Source organism: Eschrichtius robustus, chromosome 6 (genome assembly GCF_028021215.1).
Source record: "Eschrichtius robustus isolate mEscRob2 chromosome 6, mEscRob2.pri, whole genome shotgun sequence".
In the NCBI taxonomy this organism is placed as follows: Eukaryota; Metazoa; Chordata; class Mammalia; order Artiodactyla; family Eschrichtiidae; genus Eschrichtius; species Eschrichtius robustus.
This window is the reverse complement of record NC_090829.1, coordinates 5,884,176-5,906,388: the sequence shown is the minus strand read 5'-3', so window position 1 is coordinate 5,906,388 and position 22,213 is coordinate 5,884,176. Positions and strand designations below refer to the sequence as shown.

The 22,213-nt window shown below is 39.1% G+C and overlaps 1 protein-coding gene across 2 annotated transcripts in view; it reads right to left on the bottom strand.

Annotated features, from left to right (window-relative positions):
* The window catches only part of ZNF385D (zinc finger protein 385D), a 315,750-nt gene that overhangs the window by 246,258 nt on the left and 47,279 nt on the right, over nt 1-22,213 (bottom strand). The window lies entirely within an intron of this gene.

Here is a 22,213-nt window from a genome sequence, read left to right as displayed (position 1 = left end):
ACACATAACCATATTTTATTTTTATAAGAAGTTCTGTCATTGTGAGCACTTAATATAGCCTATGTTCTGTGCTAGATGGCTTTACATAGATATTTACGTAAACAGTGAAGGCATCCTTATTCTCATTTTACAGGTAAAGAAATGGAGGCTTAGTGAGGTCATTTTTCCAAAGATAAACTGACTTGTTAAGGGGTAGAGCTAAGAAGAATTAGAAACCAGAGATATCTTATTCCAAAGCCCATATTCTTTGACTATATTACACCCCTCAAATACCTACCAAGTTGTGAGTCCCACCAATCGGAAAGAGGAATTGATGAAAGTGGTAATTGCCTCTGAGGAAAGGACTTAAGTTTCCACATTCAAATAGCCTGGAGTCAGCAGACATAGGATTTACAAATGCAGGAAAAAAAAAACAAAACAGACATTGCTTATAGCCTCAGGAAGGAGAAAGTCATCATACCAAGGTTATAGCGCCATCCCTAAAATGTAAAACATGATGAAAAGGGACATCTATATTGTGTTAAATAAAAAACATCATAAAATACTGCAGTTAGTACAAGGCTTAAGTGAATCTAAAATGAAGGAGAAACAAATAATCAGTGGGAGCTGTCCCTGCTGGGAGCCATGTTGATAGAGATGACTAGCATTGAAACTTAAATCTGAGACAGCCGTCTGGAGGGTCCCGGAGCTCAGAGAATACAAGGCACCAACCAGAAGGTCAAGATCAGAGGCCAAGGTACATAAGAGGACACAGGTTTTTCTGGTTGCCATGATCAAGTTCTCACCTTCCTGTGAATTGCTGCCTAAAATATAGAGTTCTTGTCTTGCCATGAGGCACATACACATCTTGACTTGTGCTACTAATTCCCATCCATTTTACTCCACTCAGACTGAGCCAGAATTAACTGACTGATGTAGGACATCACAGAAATTGTCTCCAATTTTTCTTTGACTGCAAATTTACTAGAAGCTCATTCTCTTAGTATTCCTTAGAATTGGAGTGTCCAGAATAGTACAGGCCTTAATAAGTTTCTAAGAGAAAAATTTAATTGAGAAATAAGAGTAAAATATTCCAGTAATTAAACTGTACACTGCTGGTACATAGTGGACCATATAGACTGAATTATTCAAATAGCTCCAATTTCAAATAATAAAGATAACTACTAAAATAATAATAACAATCACTATCAATTTTTGAGCACTTCATATATATATATATGATTTTAATTTTCACAATTGTATTAGTTCTTAATAATTTAGTTTAATGGTGGAAACTGAAGCTATAGAAGATTAAGTACTTTATAGCAGCAGATTCAAAGTAGGGATGCAAACAAAGGTTGACTGATTTCAATACTCTTGCTCTTTGTAAAACATCATATTCCATCCATTGTCCCTATAAGCCAAGGATAGAGAGCCATGATATTGCTTTCCTCTGTAGTTCTCAGGGCCTATTTTAGCAATCAACCATATTTGTAGTTGGTCTCAAAATCCTTGGATAACACACCATACCAGTGGTATCTAATCCAGTTCATCAGAGTTTGCTATCCCCAACATACATACTCAAAATAATTTAAACATGGTACCATTAGGGCATCCTAAACTGTACCTTTATGCTCCTCAATCAGGGTAGAAGATGTATAGAAATCCTTTGTCAAAAATGTAAGATGGATAGTGAAATAATCCTCCTGGCGTCTTTATACCAAGGCATTGGGCAAAGTGCTCTGTCTTCTCTTGGTTGAAATCTGGCAAGAGGACTTTTCTGCCAAAGCTTGCCCAGATTATGAGGATACTTGGAGAATTGCACTTGCTCCTCAGTAAGTAGGAGACCTCCATTCCTTAGCTTTCTGAATCAGTGAGTGTTGACACAGTTAACATATTTTGTGAGATCCCCTCATGACTCTTATGTGATGACCCTGGCATGACTGACCGTCTTGAGAACATCCAGCCCCCTTATCGCCATTCTTCCTCATAGATCTGTCTTAGAGAGTAAAAGCCTGAGGACTGACCTGACCCATGGAAACCCAAAAAGTCCTGTGGAAAACAACTGACCTTAAAAAGAAACCTGAGAAGGGTCTCTGATCACAGGTACAAAGAATTCGAGTTAGTCCTTTCAAACTCATGGGCTGGTTTGCCTTAAATTGTAAAGATTATTGTTGTGCTTTTGAAAGGACGTTAATCCCAAAGGAAGAACAAAACAGAATGAGTCAAATTGCTTTGAGCAGGAAAACCTGCTGAGAGAGAAGAGAAAGTCTATAAGGAGCGACTTCTCTGAAATTGGCCCTGCATTTTCCTGAATGATTCTGATCTGTCCTGACTTTTCAAAAGTCATTACGCCTTCCAAGAGCTCACTATTCGCCTCCATGTCATCAATGTCATTATGACCTTGTCTTGCCTACTCATACTATTTAGCGGTATCCTCATATACCTAAGCTAAGGAAAATACTTTTAATTTTTTTACGTTTGTGTTATTTCTTTAACTCCTCCCTGTCTTTCAAGGTTTAGTGGAAATGTCACTTCTCCCAGTTCCCTACCCTGCCCCGGGTCCATTTAGCACCATAATCAATTTTCTCTTTTGCAAACTTCCACAGAATGTTTTAAGTGGAAGCTTTAACAAGCTCTGTTATCAGAAATCTGAATCCAAATTCCAACATTTTCATATTCTAAGGAAATTCACAGCTTTTTAATTTCTTTTTCTGTAAATTAAGGAAAATGACACCCAAATTACAGGATTTCTGTAAGGATTACTTGGAGAAATATTTAACAGAGGACATACTAAATTATAGTAACTATTCTTATTGCCTTTTTTTCATTATTATTTTATTAAAATGATAGGAAATAAATTGATATGTGATATTTTATTAAATTTGATTTTATTAAAGTCATTATTATTTAAATCATTAATCATTATATCTCTCATGGGTCTTACCTTTTGTTTAGTAATAAAGTTATTTGGTTCTGGCTTAAAAGTTTTTGAAGGGGCGTATCCATGTCTGTATTACTTTAATTTTTTTTTCATGATGCCTAACAAAGAAACTCAAGTGTTCTTTTTTTTTTATTGAGGTATAGTTGATTTACTATGTTGTGTTAATTTCTGCTGTACAGCAAAGTGCTTCAGTTACACATACATATATATATATATATATATATATATATATATATATACATTCTTTTTTTTTTAATATTCTTTTCCATGGCACTCAAGTGTTCTTGAGTGAATGAATGAATGAATGAATGGGTAAAAAAGACATTGTTTCTCTGAAAGCTAATCCAAACAGAATAAGTGGAAATGGCAAACTATAATTTCATTAACACTATTGGTTGAATCCTATTAAGAACGTGAAATATTCATTGCTGCCTATTTTCAATGCACAAGCATTGTGATGGTAGGGAAAGGAAACAATATTTAAAAGAGAGAGAAAGAAAAAAAGGAAGGAAATAAGGAAGGAATGGTGCAGGGGGCAATAATCTAGGGAAATAGTCATATCCAAATCAGATATGCACATGACTCACTTGACCTAGACAAAACTGTTACTGAAACAGCCTGTAAACAACAGGGAAATGGCCCCCAAAAGATATCCTACATGGAAATACTTACTTTTAAAAGAGCTCATGGTAACTCACAGAAGCATTTCCAGCTTTTCAATTGGAAAATAACCAATCAAGTACATGATATTATCTGACAAAGTATCATATGGAACAGAGACTAGCTCAGTGTCTAATTCATAGCAGATACGTGACACATAATAGCTGACTCAGAATCTGCGATGGAAACGTTTATTATTATTTTTGGTCAGTGGGAAAATGGACACACTAATTCACATTCATCCCTTTTTCCTTGTTCTCAGTTGCTCACCTGCTCGGTCATCTCTTCTCTTTTACTGCCCCTCACTTCTCCTCCCTCTCAGATTTACTTCTTCTCTCATTCATTCTCTCTCACAAGCATTCATCAAGTATTTATTGGTTGCCCACTCTCTTGAATGCGCTGGGTAAGTTTCAATAAAAGTGAATATGATCCCAAGCCCTTTAAATAAGCATAAGTACAAAAGCAACGGCAAGGGAGTAAGCAAAACATTGTTTTCCATTCCTATTCTCTTCAGCATCCCCTTTGGAATAATGGTTTTCTCTTGTTGAACGAAATGAAATCTTTTTCTGAACCATGCAGTAAAAACGAATGCAATTTGTTAATATTAGCATATGTTAACAAAAGCAAAGGAGCTTCTAACTGGACATTGGTTGGCCTCAATTTGGTCTTTCCTCCAGATTTTCACATACTTTGAAACCCACTTCCTTTCATAAAGAGACATATGTGATGTTTAATGAACAGTATCAGATAAGATGACTGACTTTTTTGTCAAAATGTGATACGTTCTGTTATTCGCACGGAATCAAGCCCACTCAATTTTAATGAGTGGATTTCTCATCCATTTGCTCCGTTTTTACCCACTATTTCAGACAGACAAAGTTTAAGACAGCATATTGACACTGGGGACTACTTGATAATAATTGTTTATGGCAGTCTTGCCTGTAGCTGAAGAATTCAATTAGTCCAGCCAAAATTTTAGTTGGATCTTTTTTTCAAATATCTCTAGCCAAATCATGAGTGCTATACAGTTCTACACAAAAATATCCTTTCTTCTCTCTCCATATACACCAGCTCATAAGCTTACATTCCCTCTTCCTCACAGACAGCCAGTTTCTATTTTTGTTTTTAATGTTGTCTTCCATTTTCAATTGCACTTGGTTACATTTTCGTTTAGCTAGTCTGGGTTGGGTCTCAACTGACTGATAAATTCTGTGCTTATAGATATGAGCATAGTAACATTGTTTGCAAAGAACTCAGACTCTCCCATCACATTTCAGAGTATTATACTGTTATGAAATAGCTGAAGTTCTTCCCTGATAGCATAGAAGAATATGGTAAGGTAAATCTCCTCACAAAGCATGTTATTTTTATATTAAGTAAGTCATATGTTCAGAAATCTCATGTGAATATATTCTATGAGTAAAACATTTTTGGCACATGGGATGTAAATTTGATTGGCATGGAGCAAATTACATTATTCATTATGTTTCTGGAAAGGTAAAGGCTGCACAACTGGTAAATTGAAAGTGATTATTGCGGTAATGAGATATTTCAAATAAGCAGGCTTTAATCTGCTCAAGGAAATAGCAGGGCATACCTCAAGGGGCGAGCTGAGGAAAACTGGCCGTTCCTCAAAGAAGTCCATAATACCAAGAGCACAGAGGTACATCACAGATAAATTGGGTAGAAAGGAAACCCAAGGGGATAGAAGAACAACTCTGCATATATTTGGAAGACACACACAAAAACATGTTTTCTGGAAGAATGCAGACTAAGAATGCCAAAACTTGAAACAAAGCAACCAAACAAAAAACAATCATGTATCTTATTAGCGTCACAAATCAGAAAATATCAAGACTAAATCAAACTTAATGTGATTAAAGGAAAGAAAGAGAAAGCAGAGACTTCACTGATGATTGATAGATTTTCTAAAACAGAAATGAGAAAAGGATTATAAAATTAGAGTTGCATACTTAGAGTATGTTGAACCAATTGGTTGACCAATTAAAAAATATCAGATGCCAGTGAAAACCTCCATTAAGCCAAATGTTTGACATCATCAAGTCCAGGCTCAGAAAATAAGAATTAACTGCATTAAAGTCTGATTGTTGGACCGATTTTGGAGAGAAAGGGATATAAAGTAAGGGATGCAGGCCACATCTAATGAACTTCAAGCAAAGGTAAGGTCAGAAGATATGCAATTACACAGAACTCTTAACAGAATAAAGAGCTGAAACCTGGACTTTTGGAGTGTTTGTTTAATTGTTGTTTTGTTTTAATAGAAGCCAGAAAGAGTAGCTAAGTATGTTCAGAGTCTAATAACTTCTAAAAGATATACACAGCCTGTAAATATCCAAAATAGAGAAACAGACATGATTAAAGGGCAGGCAAATAGGAAAAGGGAAGGGATGGGGAAAGCAAAAGGTATTGGTGATGTTTGCCTGAAGGGAAGAGACTCAGTGTGACTTAATAGCCTTCAACCATTTGAAAAGTAATATAAGAAGGATGGTGAACAGATGTTCTCCATTTTCACCTAAGACATAAAAAGCAGACAGAAGACTAAAAGTGCAGAGGAAGGATAAAAGAGTTATTCTAGTTGCAATCACGTCTGGAGGAAATGACACACTTTCAGGCCCTCTAATAGGAATGACTGTCAAGGGTTAACCTTTTTTAGGAGAAAGAGTCCCTAAATCTCATGCAATTTTGTGAATTCCTATGGGAAGATGTGCAAAATCAGAACAAGTTAGAATTGGATGGGACTTAAGCAATCAAGTCACCTACTTCCTGAGCAGGGGTAGGCAAATTTTTTAAGGAAAGGGTCACAGAATAAATATTTCAGGCTTCGTGGGGCGTATGGTCTGAACTGCAATTCCACCACTGTAGTGTGAAAGCAGCCACAGGCAATATGTAAACAAAGGGGCATGACTATGTTTCAATAGTTACTAAAACAGTCAGCAAGCCAGATTTAGCTGTCTGGCACCAGCTCTTTCCTGACCCTGGTTCTCAAGCTTTAGTGAGCGCCAGAAATACCTAGAGGATTTGTTAAACACTGACTGCTGAGGCCTACTTCCACCTACAGTTTCTGACTGAGTTTTGACCAAGGCCTGCTCATTTGCATTTCTTACTAATTGCCAGGTAACACAGATGCTGTTGGTCCAGGGACCACACATTGAGAACCCAGAGGCCAGAGCACAGAAATGAGAAGCCCAAGGGTCAGGTGAGCAGAATTCTAAGATGGTCCCTAAGATTTCCTTCCTCCCCGCTTACATACCAGGTATCATCCCCAAGACTGTGAATTTAGTGGTTATTACTCCTGTGATTAGATTATGCTACGTGATAATGACCTCAAAATTGGGAGATTATTAAAATGGGCCTGAGGTAATCACATGTGGGCTTTAAAAGCCAAGAACATACTCCTGCTGTTCACAAAAGCAACAAAAGGATTCAGTGTGCTGTTGGAGGCCAGGTGTTGAGGAGCTAAGAGCAACCCCAGGCTGACAGTGACAAGGAAATTGAGACGGCAGTCCTACAACCACAGGACTGAATTCTTCTAACAAGGATGAGCTTGGAAACAGATTTTTTTCCCCCAGAGTCTCCAGATGAGAACTCAGTCCAGCCAACATCTTGATTTCAGCCTTATGATGCCCTGAGCAAAGGACACAGCCATACCAATGCTGGACTTCAGACCAACAGAACTGTGAACTAATATATGTGGGCTAATGAAATACATACATGTTTTCAGCCCCCTAGTTTCTGGTAAATGTATTACACAGTAATAGAAATCTACCACTGTGTGTGGTGTGTGTCCCGCCCCAGACCTAAACCTCCCCAGTCGAACAGGATGTATCCACTGGCCGACATCATCAATTCCCATAACCCCCAGTGCTCTGCCTACCCGCTGCCCCCTCCACATGCATGCATGTGTTTCGGAAGCATCTCTCTCTGAATTAAAACATTCTCTGAGTTCTCACTCTTCTCTTCTGGTCGGGGTACAAAGAAACTGAGGTAAGAAGTAGCTTCAGTGTTTGGCAAGCATAGCCATACTAAACCTAAAAATAGTTAATAGTTTCTTCTTTCCAAGGAGCTTTACATTCTTTAGTATCTAATTTGAGCCAACCCCAAATATTTCAATGGCAGAGCCCCTTTAAGAATCTTTAATAAGCCCCAAATTCTTAAAAAGTTCAAAAATACCCTCAACAGTTATATTATAAAATCCTATTAATTTAAAAGCATTACATTTTCTGACATTTAAAAAGTTTCTGACATGGCATATCCATAGTTTGATTTTTCTAATGTTCTTATAAAGGTCATGTTTATGGTATAATAAACACACATTTGCAAGGGTTATTAATCAGAGCAAAGCTAGGTCGCAAACAGATTTCTAAAGAATCTCCTCTTTTTTATTCTGAACATCTTAGCTACTTAAGACTGTCACATTTTTCAAGAGCCTACTTGGAAAAAAAATTAACGATTAATTTCGTTTAAAGGGATGTCTTCATTTTAAACGAAGGGGGAGTGCAGCTTAGGAAATAAATGACAGAGATGCATTCTGCTAGTTCAGCAAAGTTGCACGGCAATTTGGAAAATTCTAATTTTTAAGCTCATGCTTTAGAGCAGGTACATTGTCAGTTGGCAAGGAAACCGATGGGGTCTAAAAGCTTCACAAAGAAGCCAGTGGATATTGGCAAGAAGTTTTTTAATGTGTATATGATGAAAGGGATGCCTATTAATGCTAAGAAATACTGCAAAACAAAAAGGTGTTAAACTTTATTTTCTTACACAATTACCTTTCCGTTTTGTCTTAGCAAGAGAGATATTAGATAACTTCCTTCTTGTTGAGCGTTAAAAATAAAATAGGCTTCTTTTGTTTTAATATTGAAGAAATGCTAAGAAGAGGAGGATCGCTGAAGATCTTGTGGCTACTGGCTATTTGGAAACATTATTTGCCTTGGTAACAAGAATTCAACCCACTCTTGAAATCTAAGCACACTTTCAAAATATTTAAGCTTAACAGAAAGAAACAAACACACAGTACGGCATAGCCTAGCAGTTCATAAAACACAACAGAAGTGGCAGACAGCATCTGATCTTCAAATTTCTGTATCTCTCTTCAGTTTTTCCAGCTGAATTTCTCTAACCTTGTGTGTGATGAACTTTACAAACCCAACAGATGAGCTGGCACATGCAATTTTGCTCCAAGAAGAGGACGTATTGGCTCCAAAGAGCTGCTTCACCTGATGTTTACACCATACATCCCAGCCAGATTTCAAGGGCTCCAAATAGCACGGCTCAGAAAAAGACCAAGTAGAAACCCATTAAACGATGAAATTGGTCACTGGCATCACCGAATTACTAATGACACGAGATTTCTGGAAAAGCATGAAACAACACATCTTGCCTCTCTTAATTTAGAAAATGAAGTGCTAAAGGTACAAATGATCAGCCACCCTGAGGTTCCGGCCAAGGGACCAGTAAAGCAATAAGCCAAGCGTGGCAGCAAGACAGGTGGATTCCTGGAGCGGTAGTCCCTCAACTGAGACAATCAGAGCAGGGAGAATGGGTCAACCAAGAAAGGAGAAAGAGTACAACTGTGAAAACTGGCAGGCAGGCACCCTGGCTGGCACAGATGTACAGCTTGGGTTTCCATGCGGATAATGGACAAAAAGGCAAATCTACACATTCTTGCCTTTCCTGTGATCCACATAAGAATAATTAAAGATAAATAATACAGAAGAAGGAAATGGAAACACAAGGAAAATGAAGAAAGTAACTTTTCTTTAGACGCCAAGCAATTTGGTAGTGGTAAATATTATCATGTGCAGAAACGTGTACTCAGTTTGTAATAGTTTATTTCGAAGTCTCTTCAGTAATGTAACACCAAATTATTGTTGTGTTTGGCTTTTAAGGTTGCTCTAATTATTTTTGGCAAGTGCAGGTTATACATTGGTATAAAGAGATTGAAATAGTGCACTTTGAAATTACGTATGGTTTCTAGCCATGTAATTGTAAAACTCAGGATGGGGACGTGCTATGAGAAACTATGAAAAGCATCAGTATATACCAACTAGCACCTACTGTACAGCACAGGGAACTCTGCTCAATATTCTGTAATAACTTAAATTGTGGACTTCCCTGGTGGTCCAGTGGGTAAGACTCCACGCTCCCAATGCAGCAGGCCCAGGTTTGATCCCTGGTCAGGGAACTAGATCCCACATGCCACAACTAAAGAGTCTGTATGCTGCAACTAAAGATCCTGCGCGCAGCAACGAAGATCCCATGCGCTTCAGCTAAGACCCAGTGCAGCTAAATAAATAAATAAATATTTAACAAAATAACCTAAATGGGAAAAGAATTTGAAAAAGAAGAGATACATGTATATGTATAACTGAATCACTTTGCTGTACACCTGAAACTAACACAACCTTGTAAATCAACTATACTCCAGTATAAAATAAAAATTAAAAAAATAAAGCATCAGTGTATAAAGCGACATTGGCTAAATGCAGTATGATGTGACCTCAGACGTGAGTCACATATGTAATTTTAAAGTTCCTAGCAGCCACATGAAAAAAGTAAAAAGGAACAGGTGAAATTAAATTAATAATTTTATTTCATTCTTTATACACAAAAGAGCATTTCAACATATGAGCAATCTAAAAAAATGAGCTAGTTTACACTCTTGTTTTCTCTACTAAGTCTTCATAAACCAGTGTATATTTTAAACTCATAGCACACCTCAATTTAGCCTAGCCAGTGTTAAGTCTTCAATACCCACACAGGACCAGTGACCACGTTTGGCAGGCTGGGCACAGAAGTTAAGAAATCAAGGCTTTCGTGTCAGACTCTGAATTTCCACCCTATCCCCACCATTAACTAGCTGTGACCTAGGCAGCATGATTAGTATTTCTTAACCGAAAATGGGAAATGCAATATGGGAAAAGTAATAGTACTACCATTAGAGTTACTCTGTTGATTAAATAATTCTTATAAAAATAACGTAAATACTGACTTGACACTTACCTGAACATTTAATAGTTTTTAGTTTTACTAATAATGCTTTAATATAACATGGAATTACTTATAGTCTCAAGATGTGAGAGCCATAAAACACTTCCGATCGATAACTGTGGGATTCTGCCTTTGGCATTTTGGTCATCCCTTGTGGCAAATTAAATGTGGCCACTAATACTTTGCTGGTCCTCCCATCATGAAGAGGAGACTGTTGTCTTGCCCCATGAGTTACCGATGGTCTGATGGTCTGCTTTCCCAATAGAACATGGCAGAAGAAATGCCACGTGCATTCCAGGGTCTGGGCCTCAAGAGGTCTTCCTCTCTTGCCCCTTGCTCTCTGGTAAGCCTGTCCAGAGACCAGTAGGAAAGGAAGTGGGTCTAGTCCAATGAAGAAAGAGGTGCCATAAAGAGGAGAACCAGGGTCCACAGTCAACAGTCAGCACCAACCTCCAGAAAAGCCATCTTGGACTCTCCAGCCCAGGAGACTCTCCAGATAAAGGCTGCTAGATGAAAAAGCCAGACAAAACAAGCAGAGGTGGGACTTCCCTGGTGGCACAGTGGTTGAGAATCTGCCTGCTAATGCAGGGGACATGGGTTTAAGCCCCGGTCCAGGAAGATCCCACATGCCACAGAGCAACAAAGCCTGTGCTCTAGAGCCCGTGAGCCACAACTACTGAGCCCTCGTGCCACAGCTACTGAAGCCTGCGTGCCTAGAGCCCGTGCTCCACAACAAGAGAAGCCACCACAATGAGAAGCCTGCGCACCACAACAAAGAGTAGCCCCTGCTCGCCGCAACTAAAGAAAGTCCGCGCACAGCAACGAAGACCCAACACAGCCAAAAATAAGTAAATAAATAAATAAATTTATTTAAAAAAACACACAAAAAACAAGCAGAGGCGGTACCCAAACCCCAAGTATCATGAGACATACTGTTATTGTTGTGGCCAGTTAGTTTTGGAGTTGGTTTGTCATGCAGCAACAGATAACAAAACTATCATGACAAAACTATTATAACAACTATGACCTGTGATATGTTTTGAATAAAGCAAAAGGTACTTTTACATTCATAGGAATTCAACACAAAAAGGCAAAACAATGGTTCATCAATGATGATTATGCCCAATTTTGATTTGTTCCCATTGAGAAATAGATAAGTAGCTTAATGAAGCCTTATGTTCACTGTAAAAAAGTGAGACAATATAAATAAGCAAAGAACAGAAAAAAATTTAAAAATCTCTATAATCTCACTACCAGAAGTCACCTCTGTTATCTGGGCATCTCTACTATTTTGCTCCTTTTAAAAATGTATTCTTTGAGGGGGTCAAACACATTAGTTTACAAAAAACAGAATCATTTCAAACTGCCTTTGCTCTATTGAGAATAATTGCACATTTTAGTAAATATGCTTCTAAAATCTCATTTTAAATTCTGAGAATGACGTTCTTTTAGGGATATACCATAACTGATTTAACCAAGGCCTCATCACTGGGCATTTACATATATACCCGACTTTTTCCATTATAAATAAAGCTTACATAAAAGATTTTTATAATCATAAATAACTTATTTCAAATGAAACAAGATAAAAAGGCAATCAGTAAATTGGGGGGAGGAGACAAGGCATACCATGAAACACATAATGGCATAATTCATTAATTATCTTTCTATAATAAAACTTGCAAAACAAGTGTTTATCACAGCTAGACATTAATTGCATTCTTTCCAAGTCTCAGCTGCTTTAAGGGTCTTTAGCAATGTCTCTACTTCCATACGGCATTTGTATCAATAAACTGTTTTTAAAATCCATGAATTCTGCCGTAACTAGTGTCATCTGATGACATTCTAATATTCAATTAATATCCTAATATTCAATTAATAACTCTAGATATGCAACATGAAAACTAAAAACCAAGTCATGTAATTTTTAAAATGACAAAGAGAAATTTCTCAGTTCCCACTCAGCAGCTTTATACTGTAACCATATGTTTAGAAAATCAATTAAGAACACACCAGGGTATCTGAAAACAGTATGTGTACTCTATGAAGTTATTATTATATAATGTGCTTGTTTTCCCAACAACGCACTTCAGTACTCAGAGAGAGATGTCCTTAGCCAAGAAGATTATTGTCTTCTTAAACAAGTAAGCTAAGAAAAGTATTCTCCGTGACAATGAAAGGGAGCTAAGATGCACAAGTCTTACCTACTCCCATGGCTGAGACTGTGCAATCTCCACGCGGGGAGATTTTTCGGATGTCCAAATATTTACAATCATCTGGCCTACCTCGCATTCTTGAAGCACAAAGATCCTATCACAGTTAAAGACTGAACAACTGAATCTCAAAGGAGTTACGACAAACTGACCGTGTTCTAATACCATACTATCTACAAAAGTAGAGTCCCCAGAGAGAGACTTTGGCTGTGTTGGTCTAACTCTGTCCAGAGGACAATAGCGCCAAATTTAATGAATCACTAATACTCATTCTCTGGAGAGATGTGTTCTGTCGTGAGGTAGCGTAAACCCCACTGAACTGGCAATGGCTAAAATGGTCAATTTCCCTTCCCTCTCATGCTCACCAAGCAACCTGCACATCGGCTGGTCCTTCCCAGCAACCTAGAAAGGGTGGACTTGAAAAGCAGCCATAAATATAACAGTCACGGGAAATTCAAGGTGGGCTCAACTACACATTAGTAGTTAGACACGTAGTTTAGATTTCATATGCATTAAGTTCATAGGCGTCAATCTTCGAGAACCTGCTTGCTGCGTCCTGTAGCAGTTTCTGATTAAGGGGAGGACAGTCAGGTAGCGTCAATTGATAAGAAGCTCTAAAGCAGCGAGTCTCAAACTTGATCGGCATCACCTGGAGGGCTTAAGAACCGGAAATTTCTGGGGCCCCATCACCTGGGAATTTGAATCTCTAAGAACTTCTTAGGTGATACTGATGTTACTGATTTGGGGACCTTAGTTTGTGAGCCACTACCCTAAGGTATCTTCCGATTACATTGGGAATGTTAACAGTAGTTTATACCGGATTTGTAGGGCAGGAATAGAGATGTAGGTGTAGAGAACGGACATGTGGACACAGTGGGGAAAGGGGAGGGTGGGACAAACTGGGAGATTAGGTTTGACATAAATACACTACCGTGTGTAAAATAGATAGCTAGTGGGAACCTGCTGTGTAGTGCAGGGAGCTCAGCTCGGTGCTCTGTGAAGACCTAGATGGGTGGGAAGGGGCAGGGAAGGCAGGTTCAAGAGGGAGAGGATATAGGTATACATATAGCCGATTCACTTCATTGTACAGCAGAAACTAACACAACATTGTAAGGCAATTTTACTCCAATAAAAAGAAACATACTGGATTCCAAATAGGACTGTTTACAGATGCAATGAAAGGTAAGTGCGCTCAAGTGATGTTTCAGACATGGTTCCTTAGGAAATAGAGCCTAAGACAAGAGTTAGGTGTTATTGCTTTATTTGGGAGATGTCCGGCCAGGGCAGTGAGGGTGAGGAAAAGAGACATGAGGAGGGCGGGAGGACAAGCCATGTGAGGCGGTGCATGACCACTGCGTCATGATAAGCTGTGAAGAGACACCGCCCGTTCCACTGGGCCATGTGTGATGTCTCCTGACATGCTATTCAGAGAAACTGCACCTTGGAGGAGCCCATGAGACAGAGGGGGCGGAAAAGGAGTTTGGCTTCCTTCGTTCTCCTTTTCTCTAAGTTCTAAGTGTGCCCACTGGAAGTTAACTCCCTGCCCCCCAAGGGGCATCTTCTGACCTCCTTGGGGGGAACCACGTTCCACTTTTCAAGAAGTGCAGCACTTCAACCCTAGGCTAGACGTTTCAGGAAAAGCCAGAAACCCAGGGCTTAGCACTGGCTACACTAGCCATTTATCCTTAGCCTAAAAGGAGGATCTGGCCATCCTAGACTGGCCATTGGACCCACCAGGTAGAGAACGTGAGGACCCAGGCAGACTTAGTTCCTTGACTCTGATGGTGGGTGACACAGCGCAGGAACCTGAGCGTCTAGAAAATGGGGGTACTGAGAATTTCCAAGGAAGCCCAGAACATCTGTCTAATGCGTATAGAATTTGAAAACACTACCGTCGTTCTCACTAACTTATCTCCAACGAATAAGGGTCACATACGCACCATCCAAGTCTGAAATGACACATCTTGTCACCAGTTCTGAGATCGGTGAGCTCACCAGCTGCCCGAAAGTGCTAGAAATCACTAGCTGAAATTCTAAGGCTGAAGAATGCGTGCCACGGTGCTGTTGACTGGGGAAGAGGGGATTATTTTCATGATTTTAAAAATCTGAACGTGAAAGTCTTTAATAGGCCTTCCAAAAAGTTGGCTAGGTCAAAAAAATTGCAAAAAAAAAAAAAAAGGAAGAAAAAGAAGTGTTCTTTTTAGTGGAAAATATTTACCAACATGAAAGAACGGAATAAGAGAACTTTTACACATATTTTGAAAGAGGCTTTACAACTGTCTTAATGAGGACGATCCACTAAATATTTTTGAAGGATGGAAAGATTGAAAATTAAATATACCGAATATATAAAGTACACGCAAACAATCCTTTATTCTAGAGATAAAATTTGTGCAATTTGTATACAAATGAAATTTTAATTTTTTAGCAGAAAGATCAGTTTAAAAATTTTTCACTAAATATCATAGTTTTAATATAAAATAAATACATATGGATATATTTATGGATATATTTACAAATATATGGATATATTTATTTATGTCTTTATAAATATACATGTATATATATATTTATTTATATATTTATAAACGGATATGGATATATACATATACATCTGTATACCCAAAAGTCAAAGGCTATTGATTTGAAAGGGTGCTATTAAACCATTAAACCATCTGGGATGCACACATAACTCAATATAGCCTTGTCTAGGGGTCCTTAGGGTACGTGAGCCGGCAGACTCAGTGCCACACCAAGGTGGGGACACTATGTAAGGTCCTGTGGATGGTAAACTGGTCAACCTAGCAGAGATCTCAGGCTTACCCCTCACCCTGCTTACATTCTTAATTTTACATTCTCCTGATTATCACCTTCAGAGCCCCAGGTCATTTCTTCACGTTCTCTGGAAACTTCAGCACCTGAACAGAGCATCCCTCCTTCACCCTCTGCCACGTATAACGCCTGCACTGGAAAATCCCACCCTACCCCCAGCCATAGATTCTTCTCTGCAGTCTACTCCAGTGGTTCTCAAAGTGTGGTCTCCAGGCCAGCAGTATCACCATCAAATGGGAACTTACAAGAAATGAAGTCACTGGCCTCACCCCAGACACATGGAATCAGAAAGTCTGGCTGTTGGGACCAGCAAAGCATGTTTTAAAGAACCTCATCATGTAAATAAATTCATCTGTATCTTTTTTTTTTTTTTTTAGATCCTCTATGTAAGTGATATCATATGGTATTTGTTTTCTCTTTCTGACTTACTTCTCTCAGTATGATAATCTCTAGGTCAACCCACGTTGCTGCAAATGGCGTTTTCATTCTTTTTTATGGCTGAGTAATATTCCATTGTGTATATGTACTACATCTTCGTTATCCATTCATCTGTCGATGGATATTTAGGTGGCTTCCATGTCTTGGCTACTGTAAATAGTGCTGTTATGAATATTGGGGTGTGTGTGTCTTTTAAAATTATAAATAGAACCACAGACATAGAAAACAAACTTGTTACCAAAGTGGAAAAGGGGAGGAGGTATAAATTAAGAGTTTGGGATTAACATATACACACTACTATGTATAAAATAGGTAACCAACAGGGACCTATTGTATAGCACAGGGAACTCTACTCAATATTCTTCAATAACCTATAAGGGAAAAGAATCTGAAAAAGAATGTGTATGTATAGATAGATATAACTGAATCACTCTGCTGTACACCTGAAACTAACACACCATTGTAAATCAACCATACTTCAATAAAAACAAATTAATAAAATAGAATAAAATTAGAAATGAAAAGAAAAAAAAGCACCTCAGGTAACTCTTGATGCACCTTACATTTGAGAACCACGGCTCTACTTCATTCACACCCACCTGCCTTCAGCCTGAACATTTACCTGGTCAATATCTGAAACTACTCTTGAACCCTGGCACTCTGACCTCTGACCACAATCCATGTCACTTCCCCTTTTTTAAAATCTCTGGTCCCTTGAATGCTTCCAAGACTCCTCTCAGCCTGCCACCCCCTCCCTCTTTGCCGTCTCTCCTCCCCAGCCTGAGCCACATGGCCAACCAATTAAACTGTGTTCTCAAGAGCATTCTCAAATCCCTCACCTCTTTAACTCTTGACCACAACTGTCTTGCCGATGCCATACCCTAAACCAATCCAACTCCCTGTTTCTCCAGGTTGTTTCTGGGTTGCCAAGTACTGCTTGAAAAAACGACACAGCTATGTTCACTGGCTCCATTACAAACGTATTCTATCCAACCTCAGCTGCTTGCTCTCTGCGACTTGGCAATTCTTTCATTCTTCCCCAGCCTGCTTCCTTTCCCACCCACAGCAGCTGGTCCACAGCTTTGTAACTTTCCCAGTGGCCCCAACCTCACCTTCAACCTTCACACTCCTTCACCAAGGAAGGAGACTCACTGTAAGGCAGGAGTTCCTTACACCCCCTCCACCTCTGCCTCAAAATGGACTCAAATATGTGCGCCCACCCTTTCCTCCTTTCTTTCCTCTGAGAAGAGCTGTCTTGCCCTCCCCAGGTCACCCTGCCATCTCCCTTCTCTCTTATCCTACACTCTCCAAGATCTTAATGCCTACCTATTGATAATTCTGACCGTCATTGCTATGAAACTATGTTATTCATATGGATTGTCCACCTTAATTTTCACAACTCTTGAATTTTTTTTTTTATTGTGGTAAAATATACATAACACGAAATTTATCATGTTAAGCACCTTTAAGCGTACAACTCGTTGGCTTTAAGCACATTCACACTGTCATGCAACCATCACCACGATCCATCCTCAGAACTTTTCATCCTCCCAAACAGAAACTCCATAGCCGTGAAATGATAACTCGCCATTTCCCCCTCTTGCCCCCGCCCGTGGTAACTACTGTTCTACTTTCTGTTGCCATGAAACTGACTATTCTAGGCATCTCGTATGAGTGGAATCATACAATGGTTATACTTTTATATCCAGCCTATTTCACTTAGCATCATGTTTTCCAGATTCAGCCATGTTGTAGCAGATATCAGAATTTCATTCCTTCTCAAGGCTGAATAATAATCCATTGTATGGATATACCACACTTTGTTCATTCATTCATCCATCAACGGACATGTGGGTTGTTTCCTCTCATAAAACTTATGTGTGGTGTCTGTTTTTAACCTCACTTTTAGATGAAGATCCTGAGGTTTAAAGAGGTTAACACAGCTGCGAAGCAGGTGGAGTAACCAGATGTAAAGACCTCGACCTTCATATCTCCGGCTTTCCCCAGGATATCCCTCCGGCTCTATCTCATATACGTCCACTTCTCTGGAGATTATACTCCATCAGTTTTCCACCCTCAGTCAAGCTGCCTTTCTCTGTGCCCACCCACTCCTTTCTAAAATCATATTCAATTACGTTCAACCCTAAAAATAATTGACTTCTCTCTTTCAATTTACTTCCCCAATTCTCCCATATTTAGCCATTAAAGGTCATGAATGTCTTTCTCTGTCTGACTTACTTCACTCCGTCTGATCATCTCTAGGTCCATCCATGTCGCTGCAAATGGCATTACTTTATTCTTTTCTATGGCTGAGTAATATTCCACTGTATATACGTACCACATCTTCTTCATCCATTCATCTGTCGATGGGCATTTAGATAACTAGTAAGGACCTACTGTATAGCACAGGGAACTCTACTCAGTACTCTGTAATGACCTATATAGGAAAAGAATCTAAGAAAGAGTGGATACATATATATGTATAACTGAATCACTTTGCTGTACCCCTGAAACTAACACAACACTGTAAATCAACTGTACTCCAATACAATTTTTAAGAGGTCATGAATGATGTCTTAAGTGTCTCTTCCCCTGCTCTCCTACTCAGTGCCAGTCATTCTGTGCCTTCACAATCCAGCACCAATGTACTTTTCCAGCCTCATCTGCCAATGACACCCCTCACTTCACTCCACACAGAATGCCATAAGCTACAGGATATCCATCTTCCTGCAGAGTCAATGCCTCCATTCTTCCCCCCAACATTTTCCTTAGAAGGTCCTTTTTTCCAGTGCTCCTTCTGACAAACTCTTGCTCAGCCCATCCTAAACTACCTTTTTGCTGGCGTCTCCCTGGCCACCCCAACTCCCACCTACCTCAGAGTAACCATGTCTTTCTCTGAGCTACTCTTATGGATACTACTGCCCCAGAATTTTAGTATCATTCATTATCTGAACATCTGCCATCCTCTTCCAAGATACTGTCAACATCTCGAAGGCAATCGCAACTTTTAAAATCTTCTTTATTTTTTATGTTTGAATTAATTATTAAATTTATTTTATTGAAGTATAGTTGATTTACAATGTTGTGTTAATTTCTGCTGTAGAGCAAAGTGACTCAGTTATACATATATATATACATACTTTTTCATATTCTTTTCCATTGTTTATCACAGGATATCAAATATAGTTCCCTGTGCTATACAGTAGGATCTTGTTGTTTATCCATTCTATATATAATAGTTTGCATCTGCTAATCCCAAACTCCCAATTCATCCTTCCCTCCCTCACTCCCCCTCCCCCTTGGCAACCACAAGTCGGTTCTCTATGCCTGTGAGACTTTCTGTTTCATAGGTAAGTTCATCTGTGTCATATTTTAGATTCCACATATAAGTGATAGCATATGATATCTGTCTTTCTCTTTCTCACTCACTTCACTTAGTATGATAATCTCTAGGTCCATCTGTGTTGCTGCAAATGGCATTTTCATTCTTTTTTATGGCTGAGTAATATTCCATTGTATATATGTATCACATCTTCTTTATCCATTCATCTGTTGATGGACATTTAGGTTGTTTCCGTGTCTTGGCTATTGTGAATAGTGCTGCTATGAACGTAGGGGTATATTAAATAGAGTAAAAAACATATAGTGTGGATATTTCTCATGACCTCCTCATAACCTCTTAACCATTTTCTCCTCTGGCTGTAGTTGCGGCAACTAGCTTCACACAGCTGTAACCAGATAACTCTTTGCCTCAGTGACAATAGGTATCTCCTGCTTTCTTCCCCAGAGTTTTTCTGATACCTCAATGAGGGATGCCTTATGGGAGCCTGAGTTCACACACACATGAAGATTTGATTTATGCGGGAATTATCCCATGTTGCCACCCAAAGGGAAATGAGAGCTGGTGGACTGTCTCCTTCTTTCACTCTCTTGAGTGGAAATTTCTGAGGCTACTGCATACAGGCACTCAGAGGGTCCCAGTATGATTGGGCCTGTTTGCCCATAGCAGTGATCAGTTTGATACCCTGCCTTTGTTTCACTCTTCCCAGTCCTCTGCTCTTGTTCCCTGGGACCCCTTCTCAAAATAAACTACTTGCAGTACAGACTATTGTCTCAGGCTCTGCTTTCTGGGGCATCTCAAACTTACAGTCAGAATACTACGTCAGAAGCGTGGCTTTGTCATTTACAAGCTCTGAAACCTTGGGCAAGTCACCTGACCTCCCTGGGATTCAGTTTTCCTCATCTGTAAAGAAGAGATACCAAGAAGAGTTAGGCTAAAGCTCATACGCTAAAAAAAAGTATATGTCCTGTGTAATGTAGAGAAGGTTTTAGAAATATTAGAACTAATGATCTCCATAATAATGTTTTTTGAGTTTTTAAAAATATTTCTCACAGATTGGTGCCCATCGACAAAAGCCAATACACAGTTTATGAATTTAAAACATAAGAGAAATTGATGCATCATCTAGCCAAAGAGGAGTAGGAGCTACAGAGTCAAAATTATTGATAAAATAAAACTTTAGGAAATCTTTCCCGTAGAATCTTTAAGGAGTGCCTTCTGAGAGAATCAGGACTCATGGGGGAAACCCTGCAACTTGGATACATACTCAACAACAAAGTAGAACTAGCTCTGATCAGGAGGTTTCTAATCTGCTTTCTCTCAGCCCTTCCAGAACGTTAACTGGTCTTAACAACCAGATCTGGGCACTAGGGGAGAATTCTTGGGCCTTGGAACACCCCACACTTGACAGAGGAGGATAATTTGGAAAAAAAAAAAAATGAGAGAGAAGTCATAACTATGGTGAGTTGAGTTCTCATTCGTGTACGTCTAGAAAAAGATGGACTCTTGGGTATTTAAACATACAACAATGAAAGAGGGTAACTTAGAAAGCTTCTTGTGACGGATCTCAATGAAGCAACTTGAGATCTACATCTCACTAACTGTGCAGGGTCAAGCTGGTTACTTAACTTCACTGAGTCTAATTAAAACAAGCAAAAAAAAAAAAGACAATTTTTCAAAGGGAAGGGAAGGGAAAGAAAATAAGGAGAAAGGGAAGAAGAGAAAAAAGGAGGAAGGGTAGAAGGATAAGCTTGGCTTTTAAAGTGAGGCTGACTTGGGCTTGGATCCTAGCTCCACCAAAGAATTGCTTTTGTGTTTAATAAATCATTTAACTTCTCTATAAAAGGAGTACATTATCTTGAAGATTAGATACGGGGCATACAAAGTGCCTGGAACATAGTGACAGCCCTTCTCATAACTTCCTCCTTGCAGTCAAACTGCAGATGCTGTTATATATATGTTGTACACAGAGAGAGTCCATGGAGATACTCCACTTTACCCCTTTAAAATGCCCTCCCTTCTAACTCTAATCACTGCTACCTCTTGTTGGGGTGAAAATATGTGGTGTAAACAAGAACAGCATCTTATTCTCCTGAAGTATTTTGTAATTAGAGAGATAATTGCCATTATGGTGCCTTGTCCACACCAGACCCTGCGCTAAACAACTTAGATATACAACTTTTCATCATAATAGTGCTAGTGGTATCATAGTCCCATTTTACAAATAAAGGAAGTGAGGTTCTCAGTGGGTAAATCATTTTGCCCTATTTCTTACCGTAATAAGTAGGAAACTGGTCTTAACAGCCAGATCTGGGCACTAGGGGAGTAGGTCTAGTGGAACATAGACCCACTGGGTCTTTGGGTCTTGGAACATCCCACACTTGACAGAGGAAGATAATTTGGGGGAAAAAAAAGAGAGAGAAGTCATAACTATGGTGAGTTGAGTTCTCATTTGTGTACGTCTAGAAAAAGATGGACTCTTCGGTGTTTGAACATACGACGATGAAAGAGGGTAACTTAGAAAGCTTCTTGTGATGGATCTCAGTGAAGCCACTTGAGATTTACATCTTACTAACTGTGCAGGGTCAAGCTGGTTATTTAACTTCACTGAGTCTAATTAAAACAAACAAGCGAAAAAGGACTTGAATGGGGATGAACCTGGCTCTGTCTGGCTCCAAGGCCACCAGAGAGCACCTCCTTTAATGTGCCTTCCCAGAGTAGAGAGGCAGAAGTCTGGATGCTTAAAATGTAGGGGGTTGGCAGGCAGCAAGGTTGGACACAGACTCTGGATTCAGATCC